We start from the raw sequence: 15323 nt of genomic DNA, 5'->3' as shown, positions 1-15323 counted from the left end.
GGTCCTTAAAGGGCCACAACATGCATCAGGAAGGGGCGGTATCCAGCCTATCCTTAAAGGGACAACCCATTCTATGACACTCCCATTGTACAGATGGGGAAATGAGGCAGAGAGAAATTAGGTGACTCGCTTGAGGTCACCTTGAGAGTCTGTGGTAAAACCAGGAATTAAACCCAGGCCTTCTGAGTCCCAGTCCTGTTCCTCAACCAGAAGGCCAAGCTTCCTCTCTCACCATGACAGAGATGATCCCTGTCCCTGAAGAGTTTACAATCTAATGGAGAGTATTTCACAAAATCCATGTGTACATATACATTCAAAAGAGATTATTAGACTTTTTCCTCCTTAAATTCTCTACATAAGAATGGAAAGGATGAAAAGTCCCCCACCTTGCATCCAATACTATGGCATGCAGAAAACCAGTGAATGGATTAACACAACTGCTCAGCCCCAAGGTGGTTAAACAACAAGAGCCGGTTAACGAGGGGAAAAGGCCATACCTATGGAAAGGTGGGATTCCTAACAACCTGGCACAAGCAAAGAATACTCATACTTCTATTTAATTTAAAAAGAGTTCAAAGAACCAAAAAGACTATTTTCCCCCCCAAACAACTCATGACGGACAGCAGCAAATCCATGCTCTACAGTGCAATTTTAGGGGAGGGAAGGGAAATCACAATTAAACATTATTTCATCTCAAATAGGGCATCAGTGGAAACCAAAATTCAGATTCATTTGTTTGTCCACTAAAAGCGCCAGCCAAATCCAATTATGATTTCATTGGGCCAATGTCAGTCTTAGGGAAACATTCTTGACTTCAGCGGGCAGGCTTACACCTTGGATGAATTTGGACCATCCTGCCTACCCAAGTAGACAGGTAGTTTCAGTGGATACAAGATTCTTCTTCACTTTCTCTCCTAACTTCTTGTGTAGAGTTGCTGTGTGCTGTTAAACAGCTGCTGTGTTCCACCACAGAGTGACTGTGTTTCAGCCGTGAGTGGAGTAAATTCTGTAGTTCATTTCAAAGTTTGTAAAGCACTGTGTGTCCTTTTGGGATGAAAGGTTCTGTGTACATAAGTCACTATGACTGGCCCATTCATCCACCTGGATTTTTTTCGTTTCTAATGCTGTGGCAACAGGACAGCACACACTCACACACGCCCAGGCCTGTAGCTGCTAGTGCAGGGTTTCTCAAACAGGGGTCGCCGCTTGTGTAGGGAAAGCCCCTGGCAGGCCGGGCCGGTGTGTTTACCTGCCCCGTCCGCAGGTCCGGCCAATCGCGGCTCCCACTGGCCGCGGATCGCTGCTCCAGGCCAATGGGAGCTGCTGGAAGCGGCAGCCAGTAAGTCCCTCGGCCCGCGCTGCTTCCAGCTGCTCCCAGTGGTCTGGAGCAGCGATCCGCAGCCAGTGGGAGCCGCGATCGGCCAGACCTGCTGATGGGGCAGGTAAACACACCGGCCCGGCCCGCCAGGGGCTTTCCCTACACAAGCAGCGACCCCTGTTTGAGAAACCCTGATATAGAAGGAAAAAAACTTTGAAAAATGCAAATAACTGAAGTGACAAAGTAAAGCAACAGACTCCATAAGGAACCCAAGGGAGGGAAATGCAGAAAAAAATATAAAGGCCCAGTGGTGAAGATGTTTTAATTTCAAGAATCAATCATAGAAAAGTACTTACCGTGTAATTAAGAAGAGCCCACAGAAAACATAAAAAACAGCTCACAGAATTACACCACAGGTGGCACTACAATTAAACAGCAAGATGAGTGTGGGGTGGGGGGGAATTAGTCTGAAACAACTCAAGTACCATACTAGGTGAGTTATGAGACTCAAACAAATGTCCTCAATCCATCTGTTAAAGGGTATATTTTTTTTCCCTTTCTGATGCAAGAAGATGAAATTAAGACTATACCAGGGATCGGCAACCTTTGGCACGTGGCCCGCCAGGCCAAGCACCCTGGCGGGCCAGGCCAAGCACCCTGGCGGGCCAGGCCAAGCACCCTGGCGGGCCAGGCCAGTGTGTTTACCTGCTGCATCTGCAGGTTCGGCCAATCGCGGCTCCCACTGCCTGCAGTTCATCACTCCAGGCCAATGGGGGCTGCGGGAAGCCCCACGGGCCAAGGGATGTGCTGGCTGCCACTTCCCACAGCCCCCATTGGCCTGGGACGGCAAACCGTGGCCAATGGGAGCCGCGATTGGCCGAACCTGCAGACGCAGCAGGTAAACAAACCGACCCAGCCCACCAGGGTACTTACCAGGGCCAGCTCCAGCCTTTTTGCTGCCCCACGCAGTGGGGAGGGGGGGAAGGGGAAACCGCAATGAGCGGCACTTCAGCGGCAGCTCCACCGCCACAGCTTCGTCCTTCGGAATTGCCGCTGAAGAGCCGGATGTGCCACCCCTTCCCGTTGGCTGCCCCACGCACCTGCTTGCTGCGCTGGTGCCTGGAGCCAGCCCTGGTGCCTACCCTGGCGAGCCGCGTGCCAAAGGTTGCAAATCCCCGGACTAAACCAAGCCTGGTAATATCTTTGGCAGAGTCATTTACGAAGGTCCTTTTTTGCACCCATACCATCCCAGGTTGTGGTCCTGCTAGGGTGACCAGATGTCTCGATTTTATAGAGACAGTCCCGATATTTGGGGCTTTGTTTTAGATAGGCACCTATTACCCCCCACTCCCCTGTCCCAATTTTCACACTTGCTATGTGGTCACCCTAGGTCCTTCGGATCTTAGAAGTTGAGCAGAGTTGAGCTTGGTCAGTGCTAGGGTGGGACACTGCCAGAGAAACTCCAGGTGCTTCAGGAAGCATCATTCATCATTCCTACGTGGCCCTCTTCTCTCTGAATTGTGACTGAAACAATGTCCTCATCTGCAGTTAGGAGGTAGTATGCAGCTGAAGGCTCCATCTCAATCTATGGCAGGGTTTCTCAAACAGGGGTCGCTGCTTGTGTAGGGAATGCCCCTGGTGGGCCGGGCCAGTGTGTTTACCTGCCCCGTCTGCAGATTCCAGCCGATCGCGGCTCGCACTGGCCATGAATCGCTGCTCCGGGCCAATGGGAGCTGCTGGAAGCGGCGTTGGCCAAGGGACTTACTGGCTGCCGCTTCCAGCAGCTCCCATTGGCCTGGAACAGTGATCCACGGCCAGTGGGAGCCGCGATCGGCCGGGGCAGGTAAACACACCGGGCCCACCAGGGGCTTTCCCTACACAAGCAGCGACCCCTGTTTGAGAAACCCTGATCTATGGGGCTCAAAGATCTCATGGTATATTTTCCTAGGGCAAAAGTGTCAACACCACTGTCAAGCTGTAACGTGGGTTGAAAATTGTGCCTACTTGTACGCTTCTCTTGCTGTTTCATTTGATTAAGAGAGATTCTGTTTCATTTTGCTGCCTGGAACTATTGGGTCTTTGGCTGGGAGGTATTAAACAGATGCTGCACACCACCTCAGAAATGAGTGATGTGATTCCTGGCTACATAAAGCACTTTGAGATGAGAGGTGGGGTGTGTTTTTGTTTGTTTGTTTCTGTTTCTCATGCCAAGGGTGACGGTCAGGACACACACTGCGTGGTGTCATCACTTGATACAATTGCAACATTCACAATTATAAACGTGTTTCTGCAATACAGGGGTTAAGTGGCAGCTTTAGTCAGAACTGAGAAGCAACAGGAATTTCTAAGGCATCCCCAAGAATAAACTTCCCTCTGTGGAGAAGGGAATTTCCACTGACATGCCAGCTGCTTTCTTTTTATCTCAATCAAGGTAAACCTTGCTGTTTTGGAAGGAAATACCTTAGATCCTATCAGCAGCTCTGTAATTTGACAGGCTTAAGCAAGTAGCAACTGCAAAAATTGCACCTAAGTAAAGAACAATAAAAACAGAACAATAAAGTTTTGGCTGAAGACAGTTTTTAAAAAAAATAAAACATGAGCCCAAAAATGTGCTCAATGTTGATGCCTCATACTAAAATCATTAAGAGCAAACCTTCAATGCATTACGACAATCCGATTCAGGCACTTAAACCAAACTCAGGGAATATCTCAACACTAGAGCGAGCCAAGGATATATTTGTAATGAACCACATCGATGCCAGAGTAAACAGATTGGGATAACAATGTTTGCATCTACAACATAGTAGATTAACTCGGAGAGATTAGCACTAGCAAAGCAAAGCAAACATTACTGTGTTGGGGAAAATCCATGCAACAGTGTAACTCGGCCTGAAAGTGCTCTCAAAGTTTTATGTCTCTCACTTGCCAGGGACAGATTTTCATTCATTCCTAACTCCATTTCAGGGCACAGACAGCTTGTGTAAATTAGAATTGACCCCTTGCCAGCCACTGACCCACCCCGGTGGTTTGTATTGTTTATGGCCAGCTTTGTCCAACTCAGCCCATCCCGAGCTTTAAATAGGATTCTCAGGAAGGGGCTGGGTTGCTGTTGCTATAGAACATGGGTTCTCAAACTGGGATTCAGAACAGACATCGAGGTGAGGACTAGCCTGCCCTCCCTATATTGGTAAATGGCAGGGGTTCTAACTAGCTCCTAGCTCGATGAAAGGGGAGTTCTAGGGCGGAAGAGGTTGGAAACCACCATCGTAGAACCATTTAAGAAGTATTTCAGAAGCAATTTTAAACTAACTGATTGACAAGGATCAGGCCGTAATTCTCCTCCCTGAATCAGAGATAGTGTAGCACAAATGGATAAATGAATTAGTGGAGTGCAGACATTCATTCTTCCAAGGCATCGGGTCTTGGCCATTATATATAGAGAGGCAAAGACCCAGTGATGGCAATCCCAGTGTTCATCAAGGGTCTATTTCTGCACCCACTAAAATGAACAGCAAAGCTCCCATTGACTTCAGTGGGCAAAGGATCAGTTCTATAGTTCTCACGTTGTTTCCAGAAACACAAGGAAACGTTGTTTTGCTACACGCAATATTGCATTGTTACCTTTCCCGATTCTGCCAGGAAGTTCAGTATCTGTTGTGTAACCTGTCTGGACGTAGTTGCTTATTACTGTGAGGAGTTACTTTTTATTCCACTCCAAATTAGAGCTCTGGTCTATGATACCACTCCCTCGCCAGCCAAGGGAATAATAAATAGCACTTGTATAGCTCGACATTTTTAGAATGCTCTGCAAACATTAGCTAGCTAGCCCTCATAGCACCCTGGGAAGTTGGAAAGTAAATATTATAATCCCCATGTTACTGAGTAGGAAACAAGCAAAGAAATTAAGTGCCTTTCCCACAGCCGTACAGTAAGGCCCCGATGCAGCAAACCGCTCCAATTCAGTGCACATGCTTAAGAGCTTTGCTATCTTTAACGGGACTTAAGCTCATTCTTAAATCACTGCTGAGTCGGGACTTAAATCAGTAGCAGAGCTGTCACGAGAACTCAGCAGGACCCTGCTCCCAGACCTATGCTCTAATTCAAGGGGGTCTCAATGCGGGAAAGGGAGGGGTCATGACACCCTGGTCACGGCCACCCTACCCTTCTCACATGGCTATCTGGGAAGGGGGTTTCCCAGCTAGACCCCAACTAGAAGGGATGGGGACCTGATGTGGAAAAAAGGATGTGTGGCATAGAAAAGGTTGAGAAGCCCTTTTCTCATCACTAAGCTATGCTATCTGTCCAATCTCCTTCATAAATGGAGTAAACACATTAATACTGGTCTTTGCGTTCCCACACATAGGAAGGCAGAGGAAGCCCTGCTTGGCTACTGTCATGGAGTTCCCATTGTATTCTCTTCCATTACAGAGCATTTGGGACAAAGGGGAGGGTCGGTGGCCCAAATCCTGCAGATCCCCTAGTCGGCATGGGCTCAGGGCCTTCCCAAAGATTCCCTGCGTGTCCACACCAGCTGTGGGTCTCTGGAGCACCCCCTGGTGGAGCAACTCCAATAAAACCATATTGCCAGGGCTTTCCCAGCCAGTGGCTGACTCCAAGATCCACAGCAAGAGGGAGTCAAGATTACAGAGGGAAGATCTTCAGCACTTCCTGAAAATCAGGTCCAGTAAGGTAGGTAAATTCTATTATTTGCAGATGGGGAACCGGAGAGTATACAGAGGATAAGTGACTTGCCCAAGGTTAGCAGCACCTCTGTGGCAGAGCTAGGCTTAGAGTCAAGGTCTCCCGATTTCCAGTCCTTCCTTCAATTCCAGTACTCAGGCACAGATCATCCCTCAACTGATAGCACGTAAAGTTACAGCCACCTGCAACTGGCTGCTGATGCCCCTTGATAAAAGTTGTCATTCACAATTATTAAATGACTGAATTCCAAATAAATAAATACATACATAACTTGTGGAGCTTTTGCATCGAAACCTGAAAGTGGCTGATATTTGTCTGCTTTTGTTTGTTATGTTACCAACCTGAAACCTGGGCCAGTTTTTAAAAGACCTGGTCCAAACTTACGACTTCAGGGGAGAAAAGATACAAAACATGCTGGTTTTGACCCCAAACCAGGTAAGACTTGGTGGCGCTGGCCAAGATGTGCTCTGAGTTTGGGGGGGTTGTTCAAACTCAAAGCTCAAAGGGAACCTTAAGAGCTGCAAACCTACCCAAAGCAAAAATGGGCGGGGGGGAAGGCACATTTGCATAAGCCCTTCCAAAAATATCATGGCTCAGCTAAGTGAGCTGGGACATAAACATCTTTGATCAGGTTTGCATATGCAAACTTTTGGAATGTGATGCACGATGCTATTTCCACTGAAGTAAATTGCAAACTCCCCCATTCATTTCAGTGGGAGCGGGAATGGGCCCATTAAAGATGCATCAAATGCAGTCTCTGTGCAGTAAAAGAGAGAGCAAGTTAAAGCCAAGAGGGAGCCTGTTTCAGGATTATTATGAGATCGCTACTGGTATCCTTGCTCCAGTACCACTCCCCTGCTACTGCCAAACGTGCTATAGGAATTTCAAACACCTTTTCACAAGTGCTCGGCTATAATCGAGTTATTTCTGCACATTTTGGTTCCCTTACCACATTGTTATATAGTAAGGACCAAATGATACAGTCCTGCTCATTGCATAGTTGCAGCTAGGCCTGAGTGAAGACTGCAGGACGTGCCACCAGGTCTGGGCTGGAGGGAATGTATTACAGTACAACCTTTACTGGGAAACGCTGATGTCTTAACTGCAGTGGGAGTTCCACACCTGGAAGGTGGGAAGGATCAAGGACCTGTGACTGTTCAAAAGTAATAGGGAACACGGAATAATTATGGACCATCAAGGGAGGTTGGGGGATTTTACCCTGCTTCAGATAGTTGAGGTGTCATAGTACAGGGACAACAAGCAACAGGTGGTGCTGAGTAACAGGGCACTGTCAGCCTACTAGGTGGGGTTTTCTTTAAGGCTTTGTCACCAATGACAGGAAGGGGGGAAAGTTTAAGGGTGATGTAAAGAGTGAAAACTGCAAGCATTCAACAATGATTAAAAAAAATAGGTCAAGAGAAAAAGCCATAAAATGACAAATTGACATTTTCTTTAAAGCAGACATAATTACACAGCATTTTGCAAGAAACATATTTTAATGAGAGTTCTAATGTGCATTGGAGGCAAAGGAATCTCTTTTGAAATAGCGCAGTCTCCATCAAGAGCTAGCTCTGGCATGTAAGAGAAATGTTTACCCTAAAATATTTGAAAAGTCAGCAATGGGAGTCAGGCAAGGATTCAGTGTATGTGTACACACACACACCCCCCTCATTGCTCAGGAACCTCACCCAAAGATTTTTATTCCTCCAGGAAGAGCCTACAGCCAGCCCCAAAATGATCAATTGAGGCATCAGTGTCTACTGATTAGAGCAGACGTGGGCAAACTACAGCCAATGGGAGCTGCTGGAAGCAGCGGCCAGTAAGTCCCCTGGCCTGCACCACTTCCAGCAGCTCCCATTGGCCCAGAGCAGCGATCCGCGGCCAGTGGCAGCCGCGATCGGCCGGACCTGTGGACGGGGCAGGTAAACACACCGGCCCGGCCCGCCAGGGGCTTTCCCTACACAAGTGGCGACCCCTGTTTGAGAAACCCTGGGCTAGACAGACCGTTGGTCTGACCCAGTAGGACCGTTCTTATATTCTTATGTAAGCCAATGGAGACTCTCCAGGCTTGGGCTGCTGTAACTAAGATGAGACTGTGGCTCTGAACGTCTCTGTGCCTTGGTTTCCGCTGGGCGGAATCCCAGTAGAGAAACTCCACACTGCCCCATAGCAGGAGCCATATCTACTGGAACAGTCGAGCCCAGTGAGAACTGCAGCATTTTTGTAGATATTCTGAGAGTAAAATCTCCCAGTTCATCATCATGATGGTAGGAAAAGTCTTTCTAATTGCCTTTACTCATGCTGAACTCTACTTACGCATACAAGTAGTCCAATGAGTCTGCAACACTGACTCCCAACCATTACTTTGTAATAATACTCTGCAAATTTTGTAATGATTAGGGTGGCCAGGTGCCCCGTTTTCAACTGGAAAGTCTAGTGGAAAAGGGGACCTGATAGTGTCCACTCAGATCTAATTCTGGTTACTGTGGGTGGGGAAGGCACTGGGTCATCCCTTGCGCCAGCCTCTACTCAGCCGGGACCACCTCCTACCTGAGCTGGGCAGCTGCAGCTCCCAGCCCCAGCTCTCCAGGTGAGTCACTCCTGATCTGGGCAGATGGAGCAGGGGGGAGGAGAGGTGAAAAGCAGTGAGCAATGGGGGCAGGAGAGAAGAGGAGTGAATGGGGTGTGGGGCCTCGGGGGGAGAGGCGGGGTAGGGAATGTTCCACCACTCCAGCTGGAGCATCCCATTTTTAAATAGTAACAAGGTGTCAATTCTCTTAATGATGTGTACAATAGCAAATATTGTCATGAACATGACACACTTTACCCAAAAGATCCCGAAGCACTTTGCAAACCAGGCACACACAGCACCACTAAACTGCACCCTCCACATATGTATAAGGCAACAGTAAACTGGAAAACATGAATGACTATGACAGGAGCTGAAATCTTGGCAAACCATACTGAGGAAAAACTCCTGCTCTTCCAAAAAATAAAAGTTGTCATAGAATCTTCAAGGCCAGATTTATGGGTTTGTGGGGGGAGGGTGCACCCATGTGCACAATGTGTGTACTTCCATGTCTAAGTCACGCATGCTGTTATCATGACTACATGATCAAATCTGGTATTTACACTCAAAAATGGATAGTCAGTTCCATAGCTGATCATTTGCCAAACTGAAGCAGTGCACGTGCAAGTGCAGTGATCATGGATGAAAATTAAACATACAGTTGCTTGCACGGATTTTGCAGGTGCTTGCTTCTCAAAAACTGCCCCTCAACGTCCATGGAGAGCAGATGGAATGTGTTATTTTAAGGTCAGAAGCACATACACACACACTGCATTAAGTACACACTAAGGGATGCAGAGTGTCAGCTGTCAAAGAGTAAATGACCGCTCTAAGAGCATCAGATATATAGAAAATGTATAAAGAATCCTATAAAGAAAATCCTATAAAGAAAATGTAAAAAGAACGGCTGACTTGGGCAAGAGCTCAATGTTTAAGAGGAAAACAAATTCTACAGTGAGAAATTGGGTCAAAGTGGCTTTATAATAAATATGAGGTGGAGAAAAGGTTAACCAGAACTAAATAAGTTAGGTTTGGTAGAAAATGTAAGTACAGGAAGAAGCTAGATCAATCAAAATACTGATCTGAGTGTGACCTGCAGAATCAACTTGAAAAATGATGGTTACAAAGGAACACTCCTGTGACATCCAAAAAGTTCAGATTAGCTTTAAACCTTTGACTTTTCTTAATGGTGACATTACCAGTTTCTAAGTCTCTGCATCTCTCTCATTACAATCAGCCAGGAATCTAGCAGTTACATAGCACCTGGCTCTCGCAAGTTCAGTATCGTAATAAGTTGACAGAAACATCAGCACAGCGTGCAGGCACTGTTAAAATTTTGCAGACTAAATTAAAAAACGTGGGTTAGGTACAATTTAATCCAATTCCTCTTGGTTTTTCTTGTATCATTAACTCCAGATCCTGTTGCCACACGTCTACAAAAACTTCTGCACAAGTTTTGCCCACAGTGCGCAAAGAAAAAATGGATCCAAACTAATAAACCAGGGTTGTCTTCAGATATTTATAGTGCATGGCTATTAGGATTACACAAATTCCTCTTACCTGTAGCAAAAAAGCACCAGAAAAGCTGCCAACTGTCGCCCAATTCCCGAGCCACATTCAACATTCATCTGAAAAGTACTTTGCAGAGTTGTCAGCCAAAGTGGAGACTGGCACTTGTTCCCCAGATTGGAAGAAGAAAAAACACCAAAAAAAAAAAACACACCAAAACTCAGCAGGGTGCTGGAGGGGAGGAAAAACCCCACTCTCTATATCCTACATGCCAGCAACCGACACAGAAATGGAGAAAAATGACACACACAGAGAGAGAAAAAAGACAAGTAAATACAGCTAGACGGGACTGAGGGAATATGAAGGAGTCCACCTCCAGGGAGAGATGATCTAACTACAAGAGAAGCAGCCCTGAGCTCAGGGTTAGACTAGTCTCTGAGGGAGAGAGCTGGGAAGTATAATGCAGTGGGATCTGGGAAAGGGGGGGCATGGGAGGGGTTGAGGGAGGGAAGAGGGGTGGGGGTGTGGTGAAAGGAAGGGAGGGTGACAAGGGAGGGAGCTATCTTGGATAGGAGGGGAGGGGATGAAGCTTTAGGAGGAGAGGGGGCCAGGGAGTGGTTTAAGGAGGATGGGGTGGAGGGAGGGAGCAGAGAGGAAGGTGACTAGGGTCTGGTTTGGGGAGGGAGGGACTGAGAGAAGGGGGGAGGGGCTGATTTGAGGGTGTACACGAGGGAGGAGGGGAGAGGGTTTATAATGGGGTTTGCTGAGGGGAGAGAGAGGGGAGGGGACAGGGTGTGGAGACAGAGGAGTGGAGTTGCAGAGCAAGAGGAGGCTGACAGAAAACAGTGAGGGACTGATTTGGGGTTAAAAGGGGGAGAGGGAGAAGGGGTCTGGGGCTGGTTTAAAGCAGGGGGCAAAAGGGAGATAGGGAGGGGGAGGAAGATGAGGAGGGGGCTAAGGGCTGGAGGCAAAGCAGGAGACCTGAGAGGAGGAGGTTAGGGTCAGATGGCTGAGAGAAGAAGGGGTTAGGGGCAGGTTAAGGGGAGGAGCAGCAGCAGGAGGAGGGGGCTTCGGGCAGGTTAAGAGGAGGAGGAAGGGGCTAGGGGCAGGTTTAGGGGAGGGGAGCAGGAGCATAACGGAAGGCGGGGGCTGGGGTAGGTTTAGGGGAGGAGGAGCAGCAGGAGGAGGGGGCTGGGGCAGGTTTAGGGGAGGGGGGCAAGGGCAGAGTGGGAGGAGGGGTAGCAGCAGGAGAGGGGCTGGGGGCAGGTTTAGGGGAGGGGAGCAGGGGCAGAGTGGGAGGAGGGGGCTGGGTTAGGTTAAAGGGAGGGGGAGCAGCAGGAGGGGGGGCTAGGGGCAGGTTTAGGGGAGGGGAGCAGGGGCAGAGTGGGAGGAGGGGGAGCAGCAGGAGGAGGGGGTTGGGGGCAGCTGGAGGGGAGGGGAGGGGAGCAGGGGCAGAGTGGGAGGAGGGGGAGCAGCAGGAGGAGGGGGCTGGGGCAGGCTTAGGAGGGGGCAAAGGGGAAGCAGGAGGAGGAGTGGAGGAGAAGGTGGGGCTGCTTTAAGGGAAGGGGTGGAGGAGGAGGCTCTAGGGATTGAGTTTCAGAGATTTATAAAGCAGCCCAGGAGAGAGGGAAAAAAGCAAGGGGCTGACAGCTCCTAGGCCAATTATAGCCTAACTTTGCCAAGTATTTTGGTCTCTTTACGGCCACATCTGAAATAACTGTCTGCAGGGGCAGAGGGAGAAGCGGAGGGAAAGATCAGCCTGGCAGCAGCTGGAACTCGAGCCCCTTGGGGGACATCGAAGACCCAGCACTCCTTTCCCCTTGTGGGAAGATGACAAGGGGGCCAGAGAGTGGGGGACACATCCCTAGTGGCTTTGGGAAATAAATGCGCATTTTGGCTTTGAGAACAGGTGGCCTCCTCTTTCCCACCCTCCCTGAGCTCAGTGTCTAAATAAAAAGCCCTCGGCAGGGATATTTTTGGTAGAATTTCAGCATTAGCCTGTTTGCTGGAGCCGTCTGTCCATCCTACACCCACCGCCCCACTGCCACATGCCTCTGCTCTTCATTCCTGCACAGACTCAGTGGCCACACTCAGGCCCAGGAGAGGTCTGCTGCTCGTGCAGCGCTTCTTCGCGGTGCTCTCACAATAGGAATGAGGACAGGGCCCGATTCACGGTGCTCACTCCTGCCACTCGCCCATTGTGCCCCCCTCGCTCCCGATCAGCGGTGCCTTCTCCGGCAGCAGTCCTGTTGAGTTTCATCGGCCTGCTCTCAAATACGATGCTGCTCGGTGAAGAGAAAGGTGACAAAAATCTGGCCCACAGCGAGCAGACTGTCAATAGGTGAGCACAAGTACGGCAGTCCCATTAAGATTGCTCCTGTGAGTAGGTGCTTACCGGTCACAGTCTAGTCCGCTGAATTCAGTGGGCTTCATCCTGCTCCCATTGAAATCAACAGCAAAACTCTCATTGACGTCTACAGTGCAGGATCAGGGCCTACATCAGAGGTGGGCAAACTACAGCCCACAGGCCACATCCAGCCCATGGGACCATGGCCACATCCAGCCCTTGCGCTCCTGGCCAGGGAGGCTAGCCCCTGGCCCCTCCCCTGCTGCCCCCCGCCCCGCAGCCACGCCCTGCACGGGGAGCGCTCTGGGTGGTGGAACGGAGCACTCCTTCTGAGCGGAGCGGCAGAGTAGCTGGCTCCGGCCGGGCATGGCTGCCAGACATGCTGCTCTGAGCGGCACGGTAAGGGTGTGGGGAGCAGGGGGGTTGGATAAAGTGCAGAGGGTCCTGGGTGGCAGTTACGGGACAGGGAGCAGGGGGGTTGGATAAGGGGCAGGGAGCCGTTGGATGGGGCAGAGGTTCTGGGGAGGGGGAGTGGAAGGGTGGATAGGCATGAGGTCCTAGGGGGCCTGTCAGGGGGCAGGGGCATGGATAGGGGTCAGGGCAGTCAGGGGATTGGGAGCCAGGGGTTGGATAGGGGGTGGGATCCCAGGGGGCGGTTAGGGGAAGGGGGTCCTAGCAGGGGGTAGTCAGGAGACAAGGAGCAGGGGGGGGTTGGATAGTCTGGTGTTCTGAGGGGGGCAGTCAGGGGGCAGGAAGTAGGAGCGGTCAGATAGGGGGTAGGGGGCAGGCTGTTTGGGCAGGCACAGCCTTCCCTACCCAGCCCTCCATACAGGTTTTGCAACCCCAATGTGGCCCTTGGGCCAAAAAGTTTGCCCACCCCTGGCCTACATGCATAAGTTACTACTTTCTTAACGGAACAGCTCAGGGTTTCTCAAACAGGGGTCGCCGCTTGTGTAGGGAAAGCCCTTGGTGGCCCAGGCCTGTGTGTTTACCTGCCCCGTCCGCAGGTCCGACCAATCGCGGCTCCCACTGGCCGTGGATCACTGCTCCGGGCCAATGGGAGCTGCTGGAAGTGGCAGCCAGTAAGTCCCTCAGTCCACACCACTTCTAGCAGGTCCCATTGGCCTGGAGCGATTGGCCAAACCTGTGGACGGGGCAGGTAAACACACAGGCCCGGCCCGCCAGGGGCTTTCCCTACACAAGCGGCGACCCCTGTTTGAGAAACCGTGGGATAGCTCTTCAGCTGGTCTAGCTCCATTGAAGTCAACATAATTGTGGAAGGCAAAAATCCATCTAATTCATGTCTGGTTTCTTTTCAGAGCCAGGCTTCCTTCAGGTTGCTAACCCCATTTCAGTTTCTTTGAACAGCAGGAATTTCTAAAATCCTTTATTTTGCAATCCACACAAACTTCAACAATGAAAATAAACTCTCCAGTTTCACTTTTGTTTCCAGCCACTTTCTGGCTGTGGTTTTCATGCACTGGTGCAATGCTGCAATGTTTGTGTTGCAAACCAACCAGGGAATATTTATTAGTTTTTTCAATATCTGTTTTTTCTGGAATTGTTTCTTATAAAATTTTTTTGCAAACATTTCCTTTGGTTTTGTTGGTTTTTTAAAAAATAAAACCTACATTTCAATCCAAAGGTCACCTACCTGTGGACATTTAAGATATATGCGGTAATAGCCCTTAGCAGGTAGGGCACTGAAAAGAAATGCATGCTATTTTTCCACACAATAACCTACCATCATATGCCTGTCAGTGTATGTTCAAGTGACAATAATATTAGGCTTGATCATAACTAGCCCCTAACACAGCCACATAGGGAAGTATGGATCCCACTTCCTCCTGTGTTACGGCTACTCAGACCTGAGCTCAAATTGGGGTGGGAAGCACAGGGGATGGGTTCTAGATACTCCCCACCTCCATGTATCAAGTGGGTGAAGAACAGGCAGAGCCGCTCAAAATATAGCACCCACAAATTATACTCACCCATTCCACTGCATCAGGAGAACTCTGGGGGTCACCCCTGAATGCAATACCTGCCAGTACTTCCCCTGGGGTGGTGCACCTACACACTGACTGAGACTTCCTTAGGCCCAATCGATCCCTCGTTAATGCTCACAACCCCCTAATGAGTTAGCTAAAAGCATCTGATTCTTTTTAACACCTAGGGAGATTAAAAAGCAGCGATCATGGGTTTGCAAACTCACCAAGCTGGTTTAGTGTGAGGTGTGGTTTTAAACCAGTTTATTTAAACCAGCTGCAAAAGCCTATCTGGACACTCTTAGTTCAGTTGAAACTAAGGAAAGGAAATCAGGGTTAGAAAGGGCTGGGAAGGCTTCTGCTCTAGCATTTTGTTTCTAACACGCTTCCTGTGCCAGATGTTGTTCTCGCTCCTTGTGTCCCCTGCTCCAGGATGTTACTACTGATGAGGTACATGTTATTTCTGACTTAGGGTCTCACACATTCCTTGGACTGCTTCAGGGCCACCATATGTGACCATAAATAGCTTAGGATGAAAAAGACCGATTAGGTCCACAACCATGGCAAGATATATTAATTATCACCTGGGTTTCCTATGGGGATGAAAACAAGTGCTGCTAATGGAGAAAGATCATCATCTTTTGCAGCTACTCCCCATCCCTTCTCCTGCAGGGACCATCACATTAGTGCAATGAGTAAGGTCCCAATTCAGCAAAGCACTAAATCAGCGAGCATGTGCTTTTGTGCCTTGCTGAACTGGGGCTTAAGTTTAATATTCATAAGAAGCTTGGCTTTTTACAAATTCTTTGCAGTGCTGGGCATGAGTTAAAACTCTGGGCTGATACTTCAGCTTGTGGGCGTAGAGAGAGAGAACATCTATGAGCCAGTGCAGAA

The 15323-nt window shown here is 49.3% G+C and overlaps 1 protein-coding gene across 3 annotated transcripts in view; it reads right to left on the bottom strand.

Annotated features, from left to right (window-relative positions):
• Positions 1-14465, bottom strand: part of COL22A1 (collagen type XXII alpha 1 chain) — a 333573-nt gene extending 319108 nt beyond the window's left edge. Inside the window, exon 1 of one of the 3 annotated variants that reach the window (XM_045004657.1) lies at positions 14436-14465. The gene's annotated coding sequence lies outside the window, so the exon portion shown is untranslated. Of the gene's footprint in view, positions 1-10148; positions 10530-12492; positions 12565-14435 lie in introns of those variants that run through there. The other 2 variants (XM_045004658.1, XM_045004656.1) reach the window with 2 other exon arrangements.
• Positions 14466-15323: the final 858 nt, after the last annotated feature.

This window comes from Mauremys mutica, chromosome 2 (genome assembly GCF_020497125.1).
Source record: "Mauremys mutica isolate MM-2020 ecotype Southern chromosome 2, ASM2049712v1, whole genome shotgun sequence".
NCBI classification, from domain to species: Eukaryota; Metazoa; Chordata; order Testudines; family Geoemydidae; genus Mauremys; species Mauremys mutica.
The sequence above is the reverse complement of the archived record's forward strand: the minus strand, read 5'-3'. Positions and strand labels throughout refer to the sequence as shown.